The sequence below is a fragment of the Protopterus annectens genome, chromosome 7.part0 (assembly GCF_019279795.1).
Source record: "Protopterus annectens isolate FY-2018-M chromosome 7.part0, PAN1.0, whole genome shotgun sequence".
Lineage (NCBI taxonomy): Eukaryota > Metazoa > Chordata > Ceratodontiformes > Protopteridae > Protopterus > Protopterus annectens.
The window spans coordinates 328,125,616-328,148,167 of record NC_056739.1 but is presented as its reverse complement, the minus strand read 5'-3'; the positions used below and the strand labels follow the sequence as shown (position 1 = coordinate 328,148,167).

General features: G+C 42.3%; 1 protein-coding gene across 7 annotated transcripts in view; it reads right to left on the bottom strand.

The window, feature by feature from the left end:
- NFYA (nuclear transcription factor Y subunit alpha) overlaps window positions 1-21,204 on the bottom strand; it is a 209,669-nt gene extending 188,465 nt beyond the window's left edge. For 5 of the 7 annotated variants that reach the window (XM_044076885.1, XM_044076890.1, XM_044076889.1 and 2 more), the window contains exon 1: window positions 20,647-21,204. The gene's annotated coding sequence lies outside the window, so the exon portion shown is untranslated. Of the gene's footprint in view, window positions 1-20,242; window positions 20,373-20,646 lie in introns of those variants that run through there. The other 2 variants (XM_044076892.1, XM_044076886.1) reach the window with 2 other exon arrangements.
- Between the last annotated feature and the right edge of the window lie 1,348 nt (window positions 21,205-22,552).

The window sequence follows — 22,552 nt, the reverse complement described above, 5'->3', positions numbered from 1 at the left end:
CCCACATGGGATGTTAATAGTAGGAAGCAGTCCCTGGCTAAGCAGAGTAGATGCCTGGTGGGGGCGGCAAGGAGCCAGTCATCTAGGTAAGGAAAAACCTGTATTCCCTGAAGTCTCAGATGGGCAGCTATAACTTCCATGACCTTGGTGAACACCCTGGGGGCTGTGGTGAGGCCGAAGGGTAGGACCCTGAACTGGTAATGACTGGCCCCTAGCCGAAAGCGGAGAAACCTCCAGGATAGTCTGTCCATGAGAATATATTACGCATCCTTGAGGTCTATGGAGCACATCCAGTCCTTCTGCAAAAGGGGCACGATGGACTGAAGCGTGACCATCCAGAATTTCTCCTTGGCAATGAAGAGGTTCATGGATGAAAGGTCGAGAATCGGCCTCAAGTCCCCAGTCTTCTTTGGCACCAAAAAGAACCTGGAGTAATTGCCTGATTCAGACTGGCCGGGGGGTGCTGGATGGCTCTTTTTTCCTAGCAGCTTTTTTTTTTTTCCTCTAAAGCTGCAGCCTCCCTCTGACTGGGTGGTACATCGAGGAGGTGCCTCGACTGAGGAGGTTGGTTTATGAAAGGGATTGAGTAACCTCTGGATATTATTCAAAGTACCCAGCGATCTGTTGTAATGGACTCCCATTGAGCCAGGTGCTTTGAAAAACACCCCCCCCCGACTGCCTCCAGAGAGGAGCAGTCGGGCAACCCCTCAGGGCTGCTGCATGGGTTTGTCAGAAAAAGGTTCCAGAGACCCAAATATTTTGGTCCCCCTCTGCCTCTGAGCTGCCGTCTACCTCGTCCCCCTCTGCCTCTGAAGGACGAAGGGTCCAGAATGTAACGGGACTGCTGAGACTTCCGGAACCACATCTTCTTTTGACCCATCTGGTTCCTGGAAAGGGACCTTTGAGGAGCCGAGAAGCGGATTCCGATGGCAGACAGAGTCCCATTTTTCTCGCTGTGAAATAATGTGTCACGGACTGTCTTCCCAAACAGGGTAGAACCGAAGGGTGCGTTCACGAAGGTCACCTTGAAAGGTTGCAAAAAGTCAAAGCCGGAGCCAGGTGTGACGCCTTAAGGTGATGCCGGACCCACTGGCTCTAGCGGCTCCTTCCGTGGCATGGGAAAGTAGCCGCATAGACGTGTTTGATGCAGATTTCAATACAGATTTCAGAGAGTGGCCATGCGAGCAGAGAAGGTCCGTGTGTCCTCGGCTGGCATGGACTCAGGGGGAGACCCTGCGTATTCTTTCACCAGATCCCGCTGAAGTCTAACTGCATGGGCCAAATAATTCAGCACCCTTATGGAAAAGGTAGCAGAAGCAAACATCCGCTTCCCGATGTGATCCATCATCAGAGACTCCTTATCAGGGGGATGGACAGAGGAACTATCCTGAGCAAGTTCCTTCTTGCTGGCTGCTGCCACCACCATGGCATCTACTGAGGACCCCTTACTCCAAGCCGTCCTATCCGCGGGGGGGACTAAGAATCCTATCTGGCCTCCTGGGGGTTGGCTCTACAGTGTCCAGTTCCTTCCATGCCCTGGCAGTGATGAGGTCAACCAGGGGGGGTTGGCCAGAGGGGACACCCAAGAAGTAAATGGGCCTGCGAATGCCTCCAGGAATACAGACTCATCCGAGGAAGGTTTTTGGGCTGACCACCCCCCCCTTTTGGCAAAGCATTTCCATAACGTCTCTAAAGGAGAAGTCTTCGGGGGGTGACCTGGGGGAACCTTCTCCTTCCTCCAAAATTGGTGTCCTCCCGTGAGGGACTCAAGGGAGTCCAAGTGCCTCCTCTTATACTCACATTTGTGAGGGACCTCCTCAGTGGGGCTGTCTGAGGAGGGTTCACCAACAGGGTCATGTTCCGCCAGTGGAACAGGCTGGGGCGTCAACGAAAGGCTGTCCCTGGGACTGGACGATGGAAGACAAGCCCAGCTGCAAGGGAGTGGGGGCGGATCCCGAAGAAAGAGTAGGGGGTCTCGAACCTCTCGAAAGAACCCTCTCCACCACATCAAAAGCTGTGGGTGAACCAATATCTCTGGGCTCCGTGGTTAACACCCTCGGATCCGGCACAGCGATCAGCATCAGAGCCGAAGCGCTCTGACCGAAACAGAGCCAAAGACACACTGGCCCCCTCGGATCCAAAAAGGGATCCGACAAACTCGAGGGCATGGCTGGTGTTGAGGTAGCTGTAACCATCAACGCCAACTCCCTGACTCAGACTCCTTGGATCCGAAGGCTCCAAAACCAGATAGTGGATCGGAGAAGGAGCTATCAGGGCAAAAAGTGAGGCTGAACTCCCTCAGATGGGGGGGGGGGGGGAGGCAGCAACACTCCCATCTGCAGTTGGGTTTGGAGAAAGACGTATCATCCGGTCCAGCTCAGCGTCGGAGAGGCTACAGGTTGACTTTTGAAGAGGCTGAAGCTGGCCAGCAGGGCCGCCGCGACGACCTCGAAGATGGCCAGGTCTCCTCCTCCGGGGAGAAGCGTAGAGAACACAGCCAAGGGGAGGAAGGCCCGGAGACCTTTTGGGGCGACGAGAGCACTTTGGCAGGTGGGGCCGAGGGGTCTGAGTCGGCCCGCCGCTTGTGGCTTCTGTGCTGCTCTCATCTTTTTTTGAGATTCCCTCTCTCCCTGGGAAGAGGTGGGAGGTTGAGTCCCAGCCAGGGGAAGGGGGGGACAGCAGGCTGAGCAACTGTAGCCACTGAGGGAGAGGCGGAATTTTCCGCAGGTAAGAGACCCACCAGAATCAGCTTATTCCTCCTATCGCTCAGGGCCCGGGGGTTAAAGGCTGCACAAATCTGTCAGCCCGAGGTCAGATGAGGTACCCCTAGGCAGAGGACACACAGAGTGTGGCCATCCGCTGGGGATAGCTTATGGCCACACAGTGCATTTAGAAAAGATGCACTTTGGGGCCTCGGTCATGATTCCTAGATAAAAGACACACACACGCCCCACACAAACACCCAAGGGAAAAGAGGGGCCCACTAGGAGTTAAACTACGAGAGAGTAAAGCTAAGGGATTTAAACTATTAATCTAAACTAACCACACAGACAAACTATGAGAGATTTTAAGCAAAAATACACTCACAAAATCACCTGAAAATGCTAGGAGTTCTAAAACTCGTGCTTGACCAAGCCGCGGCAAACGAGATCAGAGGATTGGAAGGAGGCCAAAGGGCATTATGGGTAAGGGGAGGAGCTTGGAGCTCTGATCTCTAGCTTGGAAAGCTGCCGGCTCGGATAACTTCATTTGGCCATCAACCTGTGGGTAACTACTTCAGATCCCACAATTCTGGGAAAAGAGCAAAAAATTAAGCAAAAGGCTGGACAGTCTGTGAAATCTGTAGTCAGTTATGGCTACTTTTAACAGCCTGGCACGCATGGTGGGTGGCACTCTTACCAGCTATAACAAAAAATAAATCCTTAAAGGCAAACCTGCTACAACACTCCATTTTTGCCAGAGACAAGGAGGGAGAGAGGGAACAAAACCTGAGAACATAAGCTACACTTGCACGACTGTTAGCTACCAGAGGAATACAAGGGAGGCGCAATGTCCAACAGAACGTACATTCAACACCAGAACTGTCTTTACAGCGACCAATCCAAGTCACCACAGTTTAGTTGAAAGAAATTTAAAACAATGGCTCAATAACACAGAAGCAGCTAGCATCACAGAATTTGTGTTAGGAAGCATTTTCTAAGGAAACAAAGTCCAAGCATTTTCCAAGGAAACAAAGTCCAAAACTGAAGTTTATGCGATGGCAGGTGGGAAAGCCTATAGGCAACTCAGAGCAAATTTTACCAGCACCAATATGACAAAAAACAAAGGGGAGGAAGGGACCATTTCCCAAAACACTACTTGTGTGTGTGTATATTTATATATATATATATATATATATATATATATATATATATATATATATATATATATATATATATATATACATATAATTATATATATATATATATATATATATATATATATATATATATATATATATATATACACACACACACATACACACACACACACACACACACACACACACACACACACACACACACACACACACACACACACACACACACACACACACACACACACACACACACACACACACACACACACACACACACACACACACACACACACACACACACAGAGAGAGAGAGAGAGAAGAAAACCAAGTCCTTACAGCTCAAGACTAGTCTTCCAACCGATCAGTCTAGCAGCAAAGATCTGAGGAGTTAGAGGTAGCACAGTGAATCACAGGAAGAGGGAGGAGCTTAAGACTAGGATCTAAAATCTGGAAAGTGTGGCAGAGGCAGATCCAAGGATCAGATCCTTAACCCATCATTGAGGAAGATTGAAAAGGACATCATTAGATCAGACAATAATTCTCTGGAAGATTCATCAATTAGATCCATTAAGTCCTCCACAGATTGGTCTCTCCGTATATAAATTCCATTTGCGAGGGTCTGCCACAATGCTTTGCTCTAATCTCCGTATATAAATTCCATTTGCGAGGGTCTGCCACAATGCTTTGCTCTAATGGAGTGTATGCAGCATGAATGGACAAGGTGAAATGAGTCACCAAATCCCAGTCTACAATAAATAATCTGCAAAATGAATAGGACTTGGCTCACCTTACACACCACATCATTGTAGTGTGATCTGGAATCCAGGCCCTCTGTTAGTATTCACAAAGATGGCTCAGTGTGACAGCATTTATTAGTTATTTCCTTAATATTTGTGTTTTAACCTATTTTGTTTGTTACAAAGACCCTGCACTTGCATTCCCTTGAAAAGGGCTCTCCAAGCAAAGTCTACAGCATCTGTTGTTGCAGACTTGAGTGGGGGTTGGCAAGGAGAAAAAACACCTGGGTCGAGACACCCATTCAACTCCCTTTTCAAAAAGCTACTTTGTCTTGTGGAAGAAGTGTCATCAGCATTATTTGGAAGACATTCCAAAAACATTACCTTGTGAGATGGAAACAGATTTCTCAGTTAATCTTTAAAACCAGGTTGAGAAATAGATTTGCTCTCCAAACCAGTGGACTCTTGACATGCTGTGAAAGAAATCGACACACACACACCTTAAAGTGTGAATACCCTGCCCACTCTCAATGGGTTATTATAGGAGTCAAACATTTTGGGCAAAATAGCAAACTGAAAATGGAAACCAGAGAAAAAAATGCAACAACTGCCAAATTGCTACGGATTGGAATTTGATGGCAAGCATCTTTAAAATCCAATGTTACCCTCATTCCTCCTTTTGTTTTTCTGGTAATGAATTGCAGAGAAGCAAGTTCTATTACTTCCAGAGGCAGCATCTGATTCAGAACAGGAGGGAAATGACCAATTTGATTGGAAAATGCGCAGGAAACCCTTTAAAATTAGGACGGGAATCCCACTGCCAGTGGTGACCTTTCAGAATGGATTTTCAAAACAAACTGTCCACTGTTACCTGGTGCATCAGAGGGCAGCCATGACCTAAACTCAGATTTACAGGAGGGCCGGGTGTGGGCAAACCGTTTAGGTCCTCCTTTCTTCAACCCTGCCAATGGGTTTTTGAAATTTTGTTGGAGAGAGAGAGAGAGAAGGTGGAAGAGAGGTTATATTTTGGAAAGCAGGGTAGCCCCCTAGAATTAACATTCCCCTTCTTCAAATTCCTTAAAAAACTGAAGAGAGGAAGGGCCAAAGAAACTTCAGTTTTAGCATCCTCTGGTAAACCAAGTGTAACCAAGCAAACCATCAAGACACAGCCAGTAGCAGCAGAAATGGAAACATTAAAAGCGTCACAAGCACATTTCAAAGAATGTTTGATTACCAGAAACAAATGCACAGAAGCTTTAATATCTGAAGGAGAAAAAACAGCAATTAAAATAGTTAAGAAGCCAACCAAAGAGACACATGCATGCCTAACAATTCTAAAAGGCCAGTGTGAGTTTTTTTCCCCCCAATACACTTCAAGAAATATCTGTCCCCCAGGGGGTTGCTTTATGGACTGTGGCACCTTGTAGGAGCACATGACTGATTACCACGGAAAGTGCTGGCTACCAAAAGGAAATCCTCTATAGCTGGCAAAACAGAAACAAGTACACAGAGAAAAAAAAATAAACTTACCTGTAATAATCATGCCTTTGCTGAGATTCAAACAGATCTTTGTCACTGAAAAAAAATTTCTCTCATTTTGGCAAGACTACTAGAAAAAGACCATACTCTGGAACCAGAGGGAAGGCTCTCTTCAGAGTCAGAATCTCCACCCCTGTAAAACTGAAATATTTAAGACAGTCCCATTCGAAACCCTGTACCTCTACTAGGAAATAATTTTGGAATTCCCACAATAAGACCCAAGCTCTGGGATAAATTTTCTTGTAAGTCATTAAAAAGGTAGAAGTGCCCTAAAACAGATTATTCAAATTAACAAAATCACTTTTCCACTGAAATTGTAAGAAGGTAAATCCCCAACCCAACCCACTAACATGGAGGGCTAGCTCAACTGAAGCCCTAGAATATATATATATATTCCGTCCAGCTTCATGTGAATGTTATATTTGTTTCCTGTGGAAGGCTACAATATCTTCATATGGCACCCGACAGATTTCTTCCTGTTCTACTCATTTCCCCTCAATTTGGAGTTCCTCTGTCCTATCCTTTTGTGGTGCTTTCTGAATTAAGAGTTTCTACACTGAATTCTTCACCTTTGAGGTACTCCATAACCCCGGTTTCTGTTCCTATAACTCCTCCATTACTGATCTCCTTTCTTCTTATGTTTTTGTATTGTAAAGTTTTCCATGTCCGGATTCTTTTGCCTGGATTTCTCTTCAAATATCTTTGGTGCTGCTTTTTTGTACAGATTAGTTTTGCTTAGATATTAACTCTCTCTCTTTCCCATGTCCACATTTCTTCTTCAAATGTCTCTTGATCTTGTTTCTCCTTACTTTGGGGACTTGTTCCATCATGCTGTGATGTAACCTGTGTTAGACCTACATCAGAAGTGTCCAACCCGCGGCCCACATGCGGCCATTAGAGCTCTTCTATGGGGCCTGTGACCTTTCCTGCAAGTTTAGTATATGCATGTGCTAGATGCATGCACGCAAATGCTTTTTTTTTCCGTACCCGGTACAAATGTTAGTGTGCGCATGCACTAAAGCACCCTTAGCGGGGTTTTTTTGCCTGTGCTCCCACCACTGTTTTATTTTGCTCCAAAGAAGCAACGTGTGTGTGTGTCGTAGCGCTGAGAGTTGTACGGGGTACGGATTTGCTATCCTTGGATTTCTAAGGGACAGCACCTAACTGCAGTAATAGGTAAGTGTGAGTGCATGCATGAAAGCAAAGTGTGTGTGTGCTCCCACCACTGTTTTATTTTGCTCCAAAGAAGCAACGCGTGTGTCGTAGCGCTGAGAGTTGTACGGGGTACGGACTTGCTATCCTTGGATTTCTAAGGGACAGCACCTAACTGCAGTAATAGGTAAGTGTGAGTGCATGCATGAAAGCAAAGTGTGTGTGTGCGTGAAAGTAGAAGAAGTGGGTGTGTCTGCAATTAGACATCTTTTTGCTTTCACCCTATTTTCTGGTCTGTTCTTCATATAGGTCTGCTTTTCAGGAACACCCGATTTGGAATGGAAGCGCTTGCTAGGTATATGCTGGGGAGCTGCCTTGAAGGGCACTCCCCCATTGAAATTGTTTTTTCTTTCATATAGGAGCAATTTATTAGTGCGGGATAGGTTTGTTTTGTTTTTTACTGCTATACTACCCATAGATTTGCAACAAAAAAAGCTTGCTAAAACCTATGGTTCCCTTAACATTTCTGTGAGTCTATTAGCACACAGAGAAACAACACTTAGTTTCAACTACCAAATTGACCGCTTTCACAACTATACAAATATATACGTTATTTACTTAAGAATATATGAATCTGACTGCAGACAACAACTAGAATTACAAAGAAGACATACATGCTTGACCCAAAGACAAGCAAGTTAGCATTTTTGTACATTTGCTGAAAAGTCTATTTATCATTCCTGTTACTGTCAGTGAGTAGCATCAATTGTTATGAGGGACAAGGGAAAAGCACGTGGACAACCAGGGATGCTGTTCTAAAGTATGTACAGCTGAGAGTTACGGGAGGTGGCAGTATGATAAACAGTATTGTCTGTAAGTATGTGTCTCAGCTGCCCTGAGTTCTGCAGGTCATCTCAGATTGTTCTCCTATTTTGCTGCTCTTCTGATTGAAATTGTAGCCACAATAAAAACATTTGTGGATTTTTTTAAATAACACTATACTTTTTTCAGTAAATTACTAATCATGGAATTTTTTTTTTTTTAAACCAGCTCAGAGTTTACCTTAAAAAGAAACATGTACATTTCACAGTTACAGGCTATCTTAAGGAAAAATGCCCTGGTAGCAAGTTTTGTGTACCGTGTTTTGTTCATTTAATGTTAACAGAATTGAATAACAGCTGAATAACACAACAGTTCTTTACTTTACATCAGGTCATCAGAAACAGCCCTAGAGTCCCTTCATTAATGATTAATGCCCCACATTCAGTGTGTACTGTAACTACATAGTTGAGTTCCCTCAAATTTACACAGGAAATAGTATTTTGTCTGTGTGCTTCTTTTATTGACACCGAATGTTCATTTGTTTTTTTGCAATAAACATTGTGCATAAAAATGCACCTGTGTAATAAAACCCAAGGAGATTAAATAATGGATAGTGAGCTACTGGCCACATCCAAAACAGAAAGGGGCCTAGGTATAACTACATTAGTAGTTATAAAAGTGGGCAGCCTGTGTAAAAAGACAGTAAGAAAGTGTAGTGAATCCTGGGTACACAGGGTAGAAGCACTGGCAACAGAAAACAGAAATGTATTATTTCTCTGTACATTTGGTCAGGCCATGCGGAGAGAACTAGAAATCTTTTTGGAGATCCCACTTGTGCAAGGCTACTAACAGAAGAAAAGCTTTGCAGAGAACCAGAAGTGGTCATCATAACAATTATAAAGAATGGGCAAAGATGTTTAACATTCCCTGGAAGCATGAAAGGAGAAGGGGCATGATGCCAACATTGTGTCCACTCTCAGCTACCCACTCATCTCCTTGAAATAGCCATGCATCCTCTATCAAAACAGCTACCTCTGAGCAAGGTTCAGCCATGCTGCCGAATGCATAAGTGACATATACACAACACGTTCCTTCAGGCAGAGTCACATTAGTTGTGACTGAAGATTTAATTTTGTGGTTCTTCTGCCATGCTAATGTGATAGGAAAAATACAAGACATTTTTCTCACAATCAAGAACAGCAACAAAAACTTCCCTTTTCAGAATGTACAGGTTTCAAATGCATTGGAAATGAACATTATAGAGCTGAAAGTCTGACTTGCAGATAAAACTAGAAAAAGAATTTGTGTTTATAATGGAATAGTGGGGCACAGATTATCATTAAATATATTACGGTCACTCAAATAGGTTACATCTGGAATTACACATTCAAAAAAAGTCTAAATTTAATGTGGGTGATTATCTGCATTTTCTGTTTCTTTGCTATATGTCAATTCTGTCCTTTACTTCTGACTGCATTAGTATCACGCTATTCCATGATGGAAGGTTATCCGTTTCTCTGCGGTGTGCAGAAAAGGATTTATTGCAGATGGTTGAATTCTTGCCTAGAGACTGAGCCAGATATGAAATAAATGCCAACTGCATCGTGATTCATCAGGGACTCTGTTGCTGTAGTTTGCAAATTTAAATATCACTCATTTTAGAGCAGACTTTCAGATAATTGTTATAAGCATACATATTTTAAATGGTGTTAACCTTTGTGCCTTGTATAAAAAGGTGACTCGTGCAACTAGGGCTCAGAGTGTACATTACTGTGAACACACACATTTTTGTGACTTCGGACATAGAACTTCTCACACCGTAGTTATACCACTTGTATCCAGCCTGTCACATTTATTATAAATAAAGCAGGGAAGGGGGCTGTGATTCCATCCTTAGCCTATCTTTTAAGAATAGTCATAATTAGTTGATAGGAAAGTAAAGAGTGTGGGTGAGGAAATAGTTGCTTCAGAGTTCCATTTTATTGTCTAGAAATGGTTTCTTTAATGCCGAAATTACAGATGATTGTAATACTTAGAAACTTCTCAATAAAAGTGTGCAATGGAAGACGCTGTAAAATTGGTCTAGTTTTAACAACAGTTGGAAACCACCACATACAGCAAAGCGTGAATAATTTCAGGGACAGATTCCAAAGCTAGAAGTGTGCCTTTCCAAAGGGGTGCTCAGTTTGAGAATACCACTGATGAACCTTCTTTCATCTTCAGACCAGCCTGACCAGATGTAGCATGTCTTGAATAATTTCAGAGAGATTCCAAAGCTAGAAACAGAAGAATACATGAGTGCTTTGGACAACATATGGACATTAAGGACATGATGGAAGACATGGACATCTTTAAGAAACCAGCGAAATCAGAGGTAGGATTTCAATACAAATTGAAGGGTTCGTACCGGTTATTTTTTTTTTCCAAATAAACTATGATGTTAATTAACTGTTATTTTAAGAATTAGGATGAGAATTTGAATTTTAGGGCAAATATGCATTTATTACATTTATTCATTGTTCAAATTCACCTACAATAAAGCCAGGGGGGGTCGACTTAAGTCCCCCGCGACAGCGATACAGTTAACTATAGGATATATTTTACATGTGGCCCCAAGACAATTTCTGTTGGCTCAATGCAGCCCCTGCAAGTGAAAAGGTTGGACAGGATAAAAAGTGCCCAATCCTGGTAGGCGCACTAGTGCCAGGACTGGAAATAATGAGTGTAGAATCTACATCAAATCTTTCACTTCGCAGGTACTTCATAACTTCCACTTTTTTTTTTTTTTTAATTGCTACTTTACTAATCTGCTTTTTTACATTCTCTCTCTGATTTTTTTTTTTTGTGTGAAAATTTTCCATGTCGGATGTCTTTACCTGTATTTCTCTTGGGGGCTGCCTTTTTATGTTGATTAATTTGGATTTTACCTTTGCATAAATATTGCACCATATCAAATCTCTTTTTTATAGTTGAAGCTTCTGACAGTTTTTCTTGTGGAAGTATTTCTTTCCTCTAATTTATCTCTTAATTTTTTTGTATATCTTTTATCTGGAAATCCTAGGCTTTTTGCATAATAGTAACAATAACACAATTTATTTCCTATCCTCAATAGTCCACTCTATTTGTCTTTATGGCTCTCCTTTGGCCCATCGTTTTTTGTGATGTTTGTGGACTGTTACTTCCTTCTACAACAGGGGAGCCACCCCCTGGGCCTGGCCCCATTGTAGGAATGTTTCCATAGTTTGAGGATTCTACACTGTCATTATTTCCAGTCCTGGCACCAGTGCACCTACCAGGATTGGGCACTTTTTATCCTGGGTCTTGTGCACCCAGCTAGCTTTTTAATTTTTGACCTACTTCCGTCCATGATATGCTACATAGTTACAGTCTCTATATCAGCGTCGCCTTGGTGAGATTTTGTAGAAAAACAGGGTCCACCTTGAGAAGATACTCACCAAGACTGGAGGATGAATTCAATTTCAGCACTACTACTCTCCTTTGCTTGCTGACTTTTCAGCTCTCCATTCGGACCCCTAAACAGTAGAGTCCTGCTGATGAATTTAAAGGTTGCAGAATGACAGCTATTAAAAACCACCACAAAATTTACGGAAGATAAACTAGCCAGCTTAAAGACTCGCTTTGTCTTAATTTGTTAAACATGTGGCTATGTTTTTTAGAACTATAAAGTAGAAAATTTGTACGTTTAAACTTTTTACACTCTAGCAGAGTATTAACCAAAATAAACAATCGTGAGTGATCTGGGCGGGTACAACTGAAAAATATCTTTATTAGTACTTTCTCATACAGGAAACAAAGGAGGCCTCATCACAAGTCTTCCATTTAAAGAAACTGGAACAATAGCAAAACAAGTAAGGTGTGTGTTAAAACAAGAGACTTGCCAACAAAATTAAAAATGGATAAAGGAGATGCAATTATACTCATACAAAACTGTACTCGAAAATCTATTTAAAAATGGATGCTTTTCAAACTGGGAGCTTGGTGCACTTTACAAAGAGATGCGAGATGCTTGCTCCTCAACACAAAAAAAAAAAAGGCAGCTCACACTATGAAACAGACTTGGTATTTAAAAACAAGGCTGCAAAATATAAAAGGTCAATTACAGACAGATAGCAGTACATAGCTACATGCATTTACAGTGTCTTGAAAGTGACCACTTCTAATTACAAAGCTAGGAAATAATTTTCAGACAAAGCAGTATCTAGGTGCAATTGGAGATAAAGAAATGGACAACATGTGAGGGGAAACTGGTCAACTTTACTCATCTGTTACCCTGAACTAGGGAAAATGGGTAACAGAGGAGCCAAAGCCTATTGCGACAAGCAAGGTTATAATGCCATCCACACATTTAGACCAGCTACTACACAAACTGGGACTAAAGATGAAGGTCTCTGTTTATATCAAAAATAAACACACTTTAAGGCTGCTCAAACAGGACAATGCACTTGAGCTGTTCCATGTTCAAGCTACCATAGGCAAAATCCAATACCACTTCCTTGCAAGCTCTAGTTCCTCCTCTATAACCCAGGAAACCCATACCATCTACTTAAGTTTACTTGAAACACTCACCATCCAATCAAGTGGCATATTCATGGGCAACATCAATTACCCTACTATTAACTGAGATTCCTGTACAACACCAAACACACAGGCACAGAGATTCCTGGATTTTGTGAACACAAACTCTCTGGATATGTCTGTCAGTACACCAACCACAGATGCAACCATACGGGATCTGGTCCTCACTAATATAGGCGTGTGCTGCACATCCCCTAGTGTAATGTCTTCTCTGGTAAGGTCAGGTCTCCTTTGAAGTAAAACTAAAACCTCGTCCCACCCCCAGCAAACTCTGGAATATTTAAGAACTACTCCAGTCCTGCTATGAGGGGATAACCTGGCAAAATGTGAAGCCCCCATAAACCCTTACTACACTGCTGCCTATGCAGAACTGTTCAAAGAAACCCTATACAAGCATACTAATAGTTATATAGAGGCAGCTGTACCAACCAGGAAGTAGTAGAAAACTAACTCAAAGCCACCCTAATAGAAAAAGAATCAATAAGCTGTATAACAGAAGGAAGAAAATCTTAGCAAAACTTAGGAGGCGCAGTACTCAGCAGGATAAAAGCACTCTCAAACTAAAACAACTCAGAAGACAAAAAGTCTGCCAAAGTCAAATCTGAAGTAAATTCAGCCTCCCAGGTCAAGGACAACCACAAGGCACTCTTTAGCTATGTTTGCAACCTCAAAGGCAATACACAACCGTGTACAGAGCTCATTATAAATTGAGTCACCTATACTCAGCCAGAAGATATAGCAAACCTGCTGGCCCCTTAAGAGTTGACCCAGTAGTCAGGGACTTGGGAGCACAAACAGTAATCAAGCCTTTGACCATCACATGTTGACAGTAGTGTGGAAGTCATTCTATGTTGCACAACTTATAAACAAAGGTATGGCATCTAGGTCCACGGACGTCAATGGACCACTGTATTCAGCATTCATCAGGCCTGTCATGGAGTACAATGCCCCCTTTATGTATCTAATTAGGCATATCCAACAAATGGAAAGTGCACACTGGTTCCTCACTAAAGGAATACAGAGCATAAGTAAAATGTCCTATGCAGACCGCCTCAAGGTCCTATCCCATCTCCTATAGGCTGTTGAGGGGAGATATATGCCTCGCATACAGAGCATTGTCAGACCTCACCCTGATGGGCCTCCTGTATATCAGCAAAACAAGCAAGCACTGAAATTACCCATTCTAAAGACTTAAACCTTCCCTGTAATATAAATAGGACCGGCTGGAGAGACCGTATGTACACACTCTGTAACATGATCACCATCCAAGTGAAGCAGAGTTCCTCCCTAACCCAATTAAAGTATAACTTTGACAACTGGATGGGGAACAGGAAATTCATCCCTGGCTTGGAACCCATGCCTCTAATGACTACAGACCACCTGTAAATAGTTTTACCTCCCAGGCCCCTGGCTTGTAAACATTTAATCTCCTAAGCCCGACTTAAAAACGCCCTTGTGGTCATTAGCCTGGTAAACACCTATGAACAAGCAAAGAATACCATACTTGTCACACCACTGTAACAGGATTGTGTGTATTACCTTTACAAATTTCTTAAACACAAACTACTTACTCCTTAGTGGTACATTACAAAGCATCAGATCCCCACCAAACCCAGTTAACGCCATTGAATATGCAGAAACGTATCCCACCATACTACAACCAGCATGTAAACAGCTGAACAGATCCAGCTGTACCCTGCAGAAATAAGTGCAGGGCAAATCTCAGAAACAAACCAACCTGGTTCAACCATACTATCAATAAGCTTTACAATAACAAAAGACTTGACCAAAAGCAAGAAGAGCAATTCCCAGAATGTTACGTTCCTTGTCACCAAAATGAACAAACCACAGAAGCTTAGTAAAATCCACCAAAGCCAAGCTTGAGGTTAAAATAGCTGCCAAGCCAAAGAATCACAAGGCATTTTAAAAGTTGTTTGCGACATCAAAAGCACAATGTAGCAATGCACTCAGCCAATTATGAACAATGTTACCTACACAGAGACTGAAAATAAATAGTGAGCCTACTGGCTAATAAATTTAGCTTTAACTTTACCCTTCCGCCTTTTTTTTTTTTTTTTTGAAAATGTCAATAAAGCAATGATAAAGGTAACCTGAACCTAGCCAAAGCTCTTTTTGACAGAATTCCCCACTCGGGCATAGGAGAAAAGCTTAATAAACCCCTCATGTCACTCACGGGATTGCCAAATGGCTCACAGATAGGACTCTCGATTATCTCCAAAAAAGAGACCCCTCACCAGTGGAGTCCACTAGAGTTCTGTGTTGGGACCTCTCCCATTTGATATTACTTTTCTGAAGTGAACCACTACATTGACAATATGTCCCCAAGAATTGACCCAGTTGTTTGGGATTTTGGAACTTGTGGACAGTGACCCAACTTCTGACCAACCCATATCTATAGTCATAAAAAAGCTCTTCTATATTATACAACTTATAACAAAGGATTGTATTTATATCTAGGTATTCCCCTTTTACTCAGCCTCATACCTCACAACTGTCCAGATTTTCAGCTCATATTTTTGGTACGTTACTCAAAATTTTTGGTTTTCGGGCAAATAAATAGGAGGATCTGAAAACTGGTCACTAAATAATCATATACATTTGAGTTTCAGACTTTAAACCCTTCAGAAAGTGTGTTAAACCATCTAAGTTTGTTAAGAATAATAATTAAAATATTTACCTATTTTTGGGTCTTGGCCTGATTTCTTACAACAAGAGGTTGAGAGGTATGCTCAACCCTCATTAGGCCAGTCACATGCAAACAACCGAACACCCAGGGATACCATAATGAAAGAATACAAGGCCTGCACAAAAATGCCTTACACAGACCAACTCAAAATTGTCACTACACTCTGTAGTTATTACAGATTGCTAAGATGTGACCTGTGTCTGGCAAACAAGGAATCCTCCAACCCACTACTGATAGAATTACTGTATACCAGCAAGTCAAATGGCATCAGAAATTATCGGTCTTGGAATCTAAACCTCTACAACAGGGTATCTCTGCTGTAGAAGAGACTCCCCATCCAAATATAACAAAGTTCATCCCTGTCCATTTTCAAGTGCAACTTGGATCTACAGCTGTGGATGGGGAATAGGAAAAAAGACTGCTACCAAATGCTTTACCTCATACATAAGTCTTCTCAAATTATTTATGGTATGATCCCAATTATTCTTACTAGGAACAAAAAAATATTATTGGCTATAGGATGTGCAAAGGCAATCTATAACCAAATGGAAGAGGTTATTTTAGCACAAAAAAGGGAAAATGGCTAGGCTTAACATGGCCTGCAAGGACAGCTAGCCTAGTAACTACAGAGTATAAACATCAAATTAACTATACAGTACAACAGACGCTTCCTCTGGAAGGCCTCAGCCTTCTCGTTCTCTGCTACAAATGAAATGTTACAGGCAGACAGCCAAGATAATGACCTCACAATGAAAAGACTTCATTCAGTGCTATACAAGAGAACCAGAACTCATCACATACAAGTTTTTTTTTTCTCTGCCTTGTGTTTACATACATTCAGTGACATGCAGTGGCACAGAGTAAAGGTGGCAACATGGGAAGGTGGAGGACAATGTACAAGCATCCAACACATTAAAGAGGGGTTCTGACACCATTTTCTTGTCCAGCATAGGCTGGAAAGTATGGCAGTAAAAGCAAAAACACCTTTGATACAATACCCCACTTGGGCATTAAAGATAAGCTCACCAGCTTAAATATAAACCCCCATGTCACTAGATGGGTTGCAAATTGGCTCAAGGACAGAACCCACATGGTTAGAATTGCTGGAGCCATGTCAGACTCAAAACCAGTTACAAGTGGCATCCCACAAGGCTCAGTCCTGGGACCTCTCTTGTTCGGTATACATTTCTCGGAGGTACAGGCCAACACGGAAGGACTGCGGCTGACCAAGTTTGCAGATGACTGCAAACTGGGCGCCATAATTGACTCTCCAGCCGACACAAGCATCCTCCAAAAGGGCCTCATAGAAACAGACAACTGGTGCCAGAGCCATGGCCTCAAGCTAAATGCCAAAAAGTGTATAGTCATCCCCCTTGGCAAAAACAAAGTGCCCACAAATTACCACATAGGTGGTAATCCATTAAGTACAGAAGTAATTAGGGACATGGGGACCCAAGTCGATAGCAATCTCTCATTTGGACAACCATGTGGCCAAAGTGGTTAGAAAAACATTTTATATAGCCCACCTAATCATGAAGGGATTCACATCTAGATCAGGGGAGGTCATCGTACTTCTTTACTCATCCCTCATCAGGCCCATAATTGAGTAAAATGCCCCTTTTGGGATGTACCTTACCAGACACCTGCAGCAACTGGAAAGACACCAAAAGTACCTCACCAAGAGGATCAAAGGGCTCAAACAGATGCCATATGCTGCCCGGTTAAAGTAACTCCAGCTCTATTCAGTGGCATACCGCCTGCTCAGAGGCGATCTGTGCCGGACATATAAAGCCATGTCCAACCCGGAATTAATGGACATGCTGCACCTCAAAAAATCCAAATCCCATCAAGCTACGCGCTCGAGAGACTTGAACCTCAGCACTGAAATAAATAGGACATGCTGGAGGGATAGATTCATAACCCAGAGGCTCCCCTCACTCTGGAATAAAATCCCAGTCCAGGTTTAGGCAGAGTCCCTCATTGACTCTCTTCAAGAGGAATCTTGATGAGTGGATGGGAGATCGTAGATTTACCCCAGGTATCACTTCTGTGTCACTGTTAGACAAGAGGCACAGTATACTAACCTCGAAAAAGGGCATAGCAAAATTAATTTAAAATGGGTGGCGAAAGCCAAACATACTATGGCTAGGCTTATAAATGCCCTAGGGCAGATAGCCTAGTATGAACCTATGAACCTACAAGTACTGTCTTACACAAAATGGTGTTTGTGCATAATGGGAGCATGGACTTCTAGGGCTGCTGCTATTACTCCGTTTTGAATTGAACTCTAATGGTACAGACCTACATAACCCAATATTTAGGTCTCTCTGTAGAAATCATTTTTTCATGCATAGGTGGCTACACCAGGAATCAGTCACAATTATCATACTGTGTATTCTTTGTAAACATTTTAGTTTAAAACCAGTAACGTGGAGGCATCATTACAAATATCTCGTCTTTTCTCTCGTCCTCCCTTCCTCCAAGGAAAACTCATTCCATGATTCCAGTGTTAAGTGACTTATCTTATTAGCTTAAAGAAATTCTTCCCACCACCTGACGTGTATTATGGTTTTGAGTTTTCTATTATATAGGCAGGCATTTGTAGCACAGGAAGCGCACTCAAAATAGTACATTAACACTGCCAGGCACAAACCAAGATCGCGAAGCAAAGATTTGACCAAAAGGTGAGCACCTTCAGAGAAAACTGGGAAATTCTTTAAGAGAAAAGGAAAAAGACAATACCTTTAATGTTGCCTCACTTGTGTTTGGCAGAAAAACTAAATAACAGAGGTTTAAAATCCAGAATAACTTGGATACTGGCTGCATTGAACAAAAAGGATGTGCATTTACTAAAGGGAATTAGAAACAGAAGACTTGATAAGCAGTGGACTACCACAGGGAATCAGTGTTAGAATGCATTTTAGACAGTGTGCAAGACTACACTGTGATGTGAAGCAAGTAATGCTACATACACAAAAAACTGGTGGTATAAGCATGACAAAGGGAGTGCATCTGGGATGTTTAACATTATTCTAGTCTTTGGACAGAAAATAATATTAAAAGAGGCAGTGACGCCGACCTTAAAAAATTAAGTAAGCCATCCTTTTTGGCCAAATCATGCCATATAGTGGGTAAAGACCATAAAAAAACACAGTAAAACTGGTGCATACAAGAAAAGGGAAATATTCGTTGACTACATTGATGCCAAGGTCATTAGCCTGCCACAGTAAAGACTATTCATCATACAGCCTCTAGAATACCATATACTCTAAGAACTGCAGATTCAGCTGCCAAAAAGCCTGCACTGTTACATGCGAACAAGACAAGGGATGTTTCTGTTGGGGGGGGGGGGGACACCACCACCCACAATCAGCTTTCCACAGTCATACAACTTTGGAGCAGAAAAAAGAAAGCGTATTAGAGTTCCGAAGAGGTCAGCCGATCAGTTCACAGTTCCCGCTAAATGGAAACAGCCATACGGCAACTGATTGCAGAACTTTGATACAATCCGATACACCTCTCCAGCTCAAAAGAAGGCTGTACAATCCCCAAAAAAATATATAGGAGAGGGGGCAAAGCCCACCCACCCCACATTACTTGCAGTTACATGTACTTTCCGAAGGGTGTGAGGTTGAATATTATTTAGCGAATCAATGATTTGCCAGAAAATACTACACATTTTATGAGGGGCAAAAATGTGGACTGTTAAGTTCGTTGATTTGCATGGCCCTTTTTAGCAAGCTAAATCATTTTATATTTTGATGTACCACACAAGCCAATTACTGTGCCCGTATCATATTTCTAACAAGAAAAGGGACGTAAAAACGACCTTAACCCTTAGCAGTTCTAAAGTGGGAAACCGTCAACACCCCCTGTAAACACACATTTGTAATCAAACTTACAGCATGTAACCCTTAAACATTCTACTTCACTGAAGTAGTTTTCCCTTAAACAACCAACATGTAAACCTCAACATAATAGCATGCGTTTATGTTTCAAGTCCTCATCTTGTTGACTTTGACTTGTTCATAAATAATTCTCTATATTCCCTTATAATTCTGTACTAGGCTCCTTTCATTCGACTAACATGATGTATGACCAAATGGAAAGTCGGGTATAGTTCTATAATCCTGGGAGACGGGGAAAAAAAGCGTATAAAGGCATGGAGCTCATTGTGATAGCCTTTCTTAATATATGGCACAGCCCATTTTAATACTGCAGTATCCAGTAAAGAACTTGGGGTCATAAATATGATCAATCATCTGAAAGTATACCCGGACAGTGCCTGTCAACGACCATCATGTATACCACGTAGAGGATGTACTAAGTCAGCAACGTCAAAAATGTGCACAGCATTAACCGAAAATTCGTACAGAATAACCGTATTATATCCTTTACATTTAAAGATCTGGTTGTCTCGTTTTCATTCTTCTCATCTTAATGGAACCCCACAGCCATACGGACCCACCGACATCCACTATACAGTAAACTTGACGCTTCCGCTGGAAGGCCTCAGCCTTCTCGCTCTCGGCTACAAATGAAATGTTGCAGGTGAAGTGGCAAGATAATGACCACCAACGAAAAAGACTTAATTCAGTGCTAGATTAAGGCTTTTTTTGTGAATACACATCAGCATGTTTGTAAATATATATATATATATATATATATATATATATACACACATATAAAAACATTAATCTGAAAGGGGGGACACTATCCCGCTAATACCGCCTCCCTGTTCAAGAAGTTTCCAGTTCGTGTACAGCCACCATACTGTAGCCAACTAATAAAGACGGACAGTCTTTTTACAACACAAGAACTACTATATACTGTCAACAGTGATACCACATTCCATTCCTGCGCGAACTCGTTGGTGGGTTAATACACTTCAATTTCGCCATTCTTTACACTAAATCTCCCCCCAAAAAAAGTCTATCCCATAATCCTTAAAAAATACACACAAACAAACCACGTCCATTTTTATTAAGAGGATAAGCTTATACAACAGATAAGCAGGGAACGAAAATATATTTGCTCTGATACCAATGGTTAAAGTGTTTTATGATGCAGCCCGGCCCAATAAGAAAGATTCTTATTTGACTACACAAGGCCTGCCTGTCGCCAGGTAGCAGTTTAATGCCCCTATCCTGTCCACAATGAGTGGCCAAAATAACGCTCCAATCCCCTCTCTCTGCCCGGCTCTCGGTATCACTATATTGGCTGGTAGCACTTACCGTGCCTCGCTCCCCCGGTTTGGTTCCCTCCTGATTGGCTCCAGTACCGGACTCTAAAACCCAATCAGAGAGTCACTCACACAAAATGGCGAACCAGCACAATAGCTTCTCCGCTCCACCTCCTTTATGCGGAATAGACAGTGCGTTTGCGCACTGTCCTTTTACGTCCCCGTAGTCGTTTTTTTTTTTTTAATACCCGTGGCGTACAAAGGCACGTTTGTGACGTTGCTTCATTTCACGTTTGTTTTTGTGTTGTTTTTTTTTTACTGGGAAGGTTATAGTTGGATGCGTTGATTTTACACGGAATTCATTTAAGTATTGACGGTAGCACAGTAACAGCTTTCTGCATGTATTTGTAGATGTTAATAGTAATTTATTATCTTTCGGTTGAAGTAAATAACGTCTTGTTATATGCAGCTAAAGTTCCATTCGCGTAACTGTATCAATAATCTCAATGTAGTTTTGCTGACAACCCTGTCATGGAAGGTGCTTGTTTATGTTAGAACATTAAAGCGTGGTCGAGGCTAGAGCCCTATGGCTGAAAGCACCGCCTCTGGCGTGACGTGGGCTGCCCTTATAATATCAGACCTGTTATGTTTTAAAGTAATCAACGTTCGTGTGACTCAAGTTTTTAAGAAGCTGAGATTAAAAAAAAACATAGCATAGCTCTCAATCAAGCAGGGAGAAATCTAAATAAAATTAGAGACTAATCCAGAAAAAAAAAATCAGGGACACTTTTACAATATTAGATGTGAAGTTGTCCTTTTTCACCTTCATTCTGTACTGATGGGTTTTTGAACCAATCCTCGGTTCCGACTCGGCGGTTTACTAAAGCTCGAGGTCTTTAACCAGCTCGTGGCTTACTCCATATCCCATGATGCTCTGGTGCCCTTCTCAGATCTTGTTTGCCACTGAAACAGATTGGGTGATTCTCCAGTTCTGGCTAAGTAAAAAATTACATGTTAAGTTGTCCATCTCGCCTTCATTCTTGCTGGATGGGTTCGGAGCCGATCCTTGTCTCCGACTCGGCCACTCTTAAAAGCTCGAGAGCTAGTTCCACCGGCTCGAGGCTCCCCTATATCCCACAATGCTAGGCGGTAACTCCTCAGATCTCGTTTGCCGCTACAGTGATCGAGGTGCTTTTCAACCGGCTCGTCAGGTTAGTTTAAAATAACTAGTTGTATCTTAGATAGACCCCCTTTTAAGTTAGCCTTTCCTCATAAATTTAAGAGTTAAGTAGTTTCCTTCCTTTCTATAGTCCTAGTTTCCCCTGTTATTTCCAAAATTTACTAAACTTATTCCCTTGGGCTTTAGGCCCAGTCCCTCCCTTCCTAGTAGTTGGAGTGACTGTGTTTTGTAGGGATTTAATTTTTCTAAGTTAGTTACTAATTTGATTTAAATTTAATTTAAATTTTTAACAAGTGTAATAGGTGTGTGTGTGTGATTGTGTGGTTACACCTTGTTTTTTTCTTTGGACATGTCCAAGGAATCGAAGGTCTCAGGCTTTAAGAAGTGTGACTCGTGCTGTCAGAAGATGTCTCTGACAGACGGTCACACTTCTTGTGTATACTGCCTGGGACCTTTGCACCTGCAGGACTCATGTGCTGTTTGCCATGGCTTCAGCCCTAGAGTCCTGCAGGAGCATAAAAATAAGCTCATTCTAAGGGGCTTATTGAAGCCTGAGGGTCCCTCGACTCAATCCTCGGGGAAACCCTCGAAGCCTCCCAGACCTTCGGCTCCGGTCTCTGAGCCGTCTTCTGGAGGTCCGAAGGCTGTTTGATCATCGGCTCCGGCCGGAGCCGATGACTCTCGAACTCATGCCCCTAGTATTTCCTCGGCTCCAGCCGGAGCGGAGGAAGACATCGCTGAGTCGGCTCCGATCAAATTGTCGGAACCGACCTCCAGA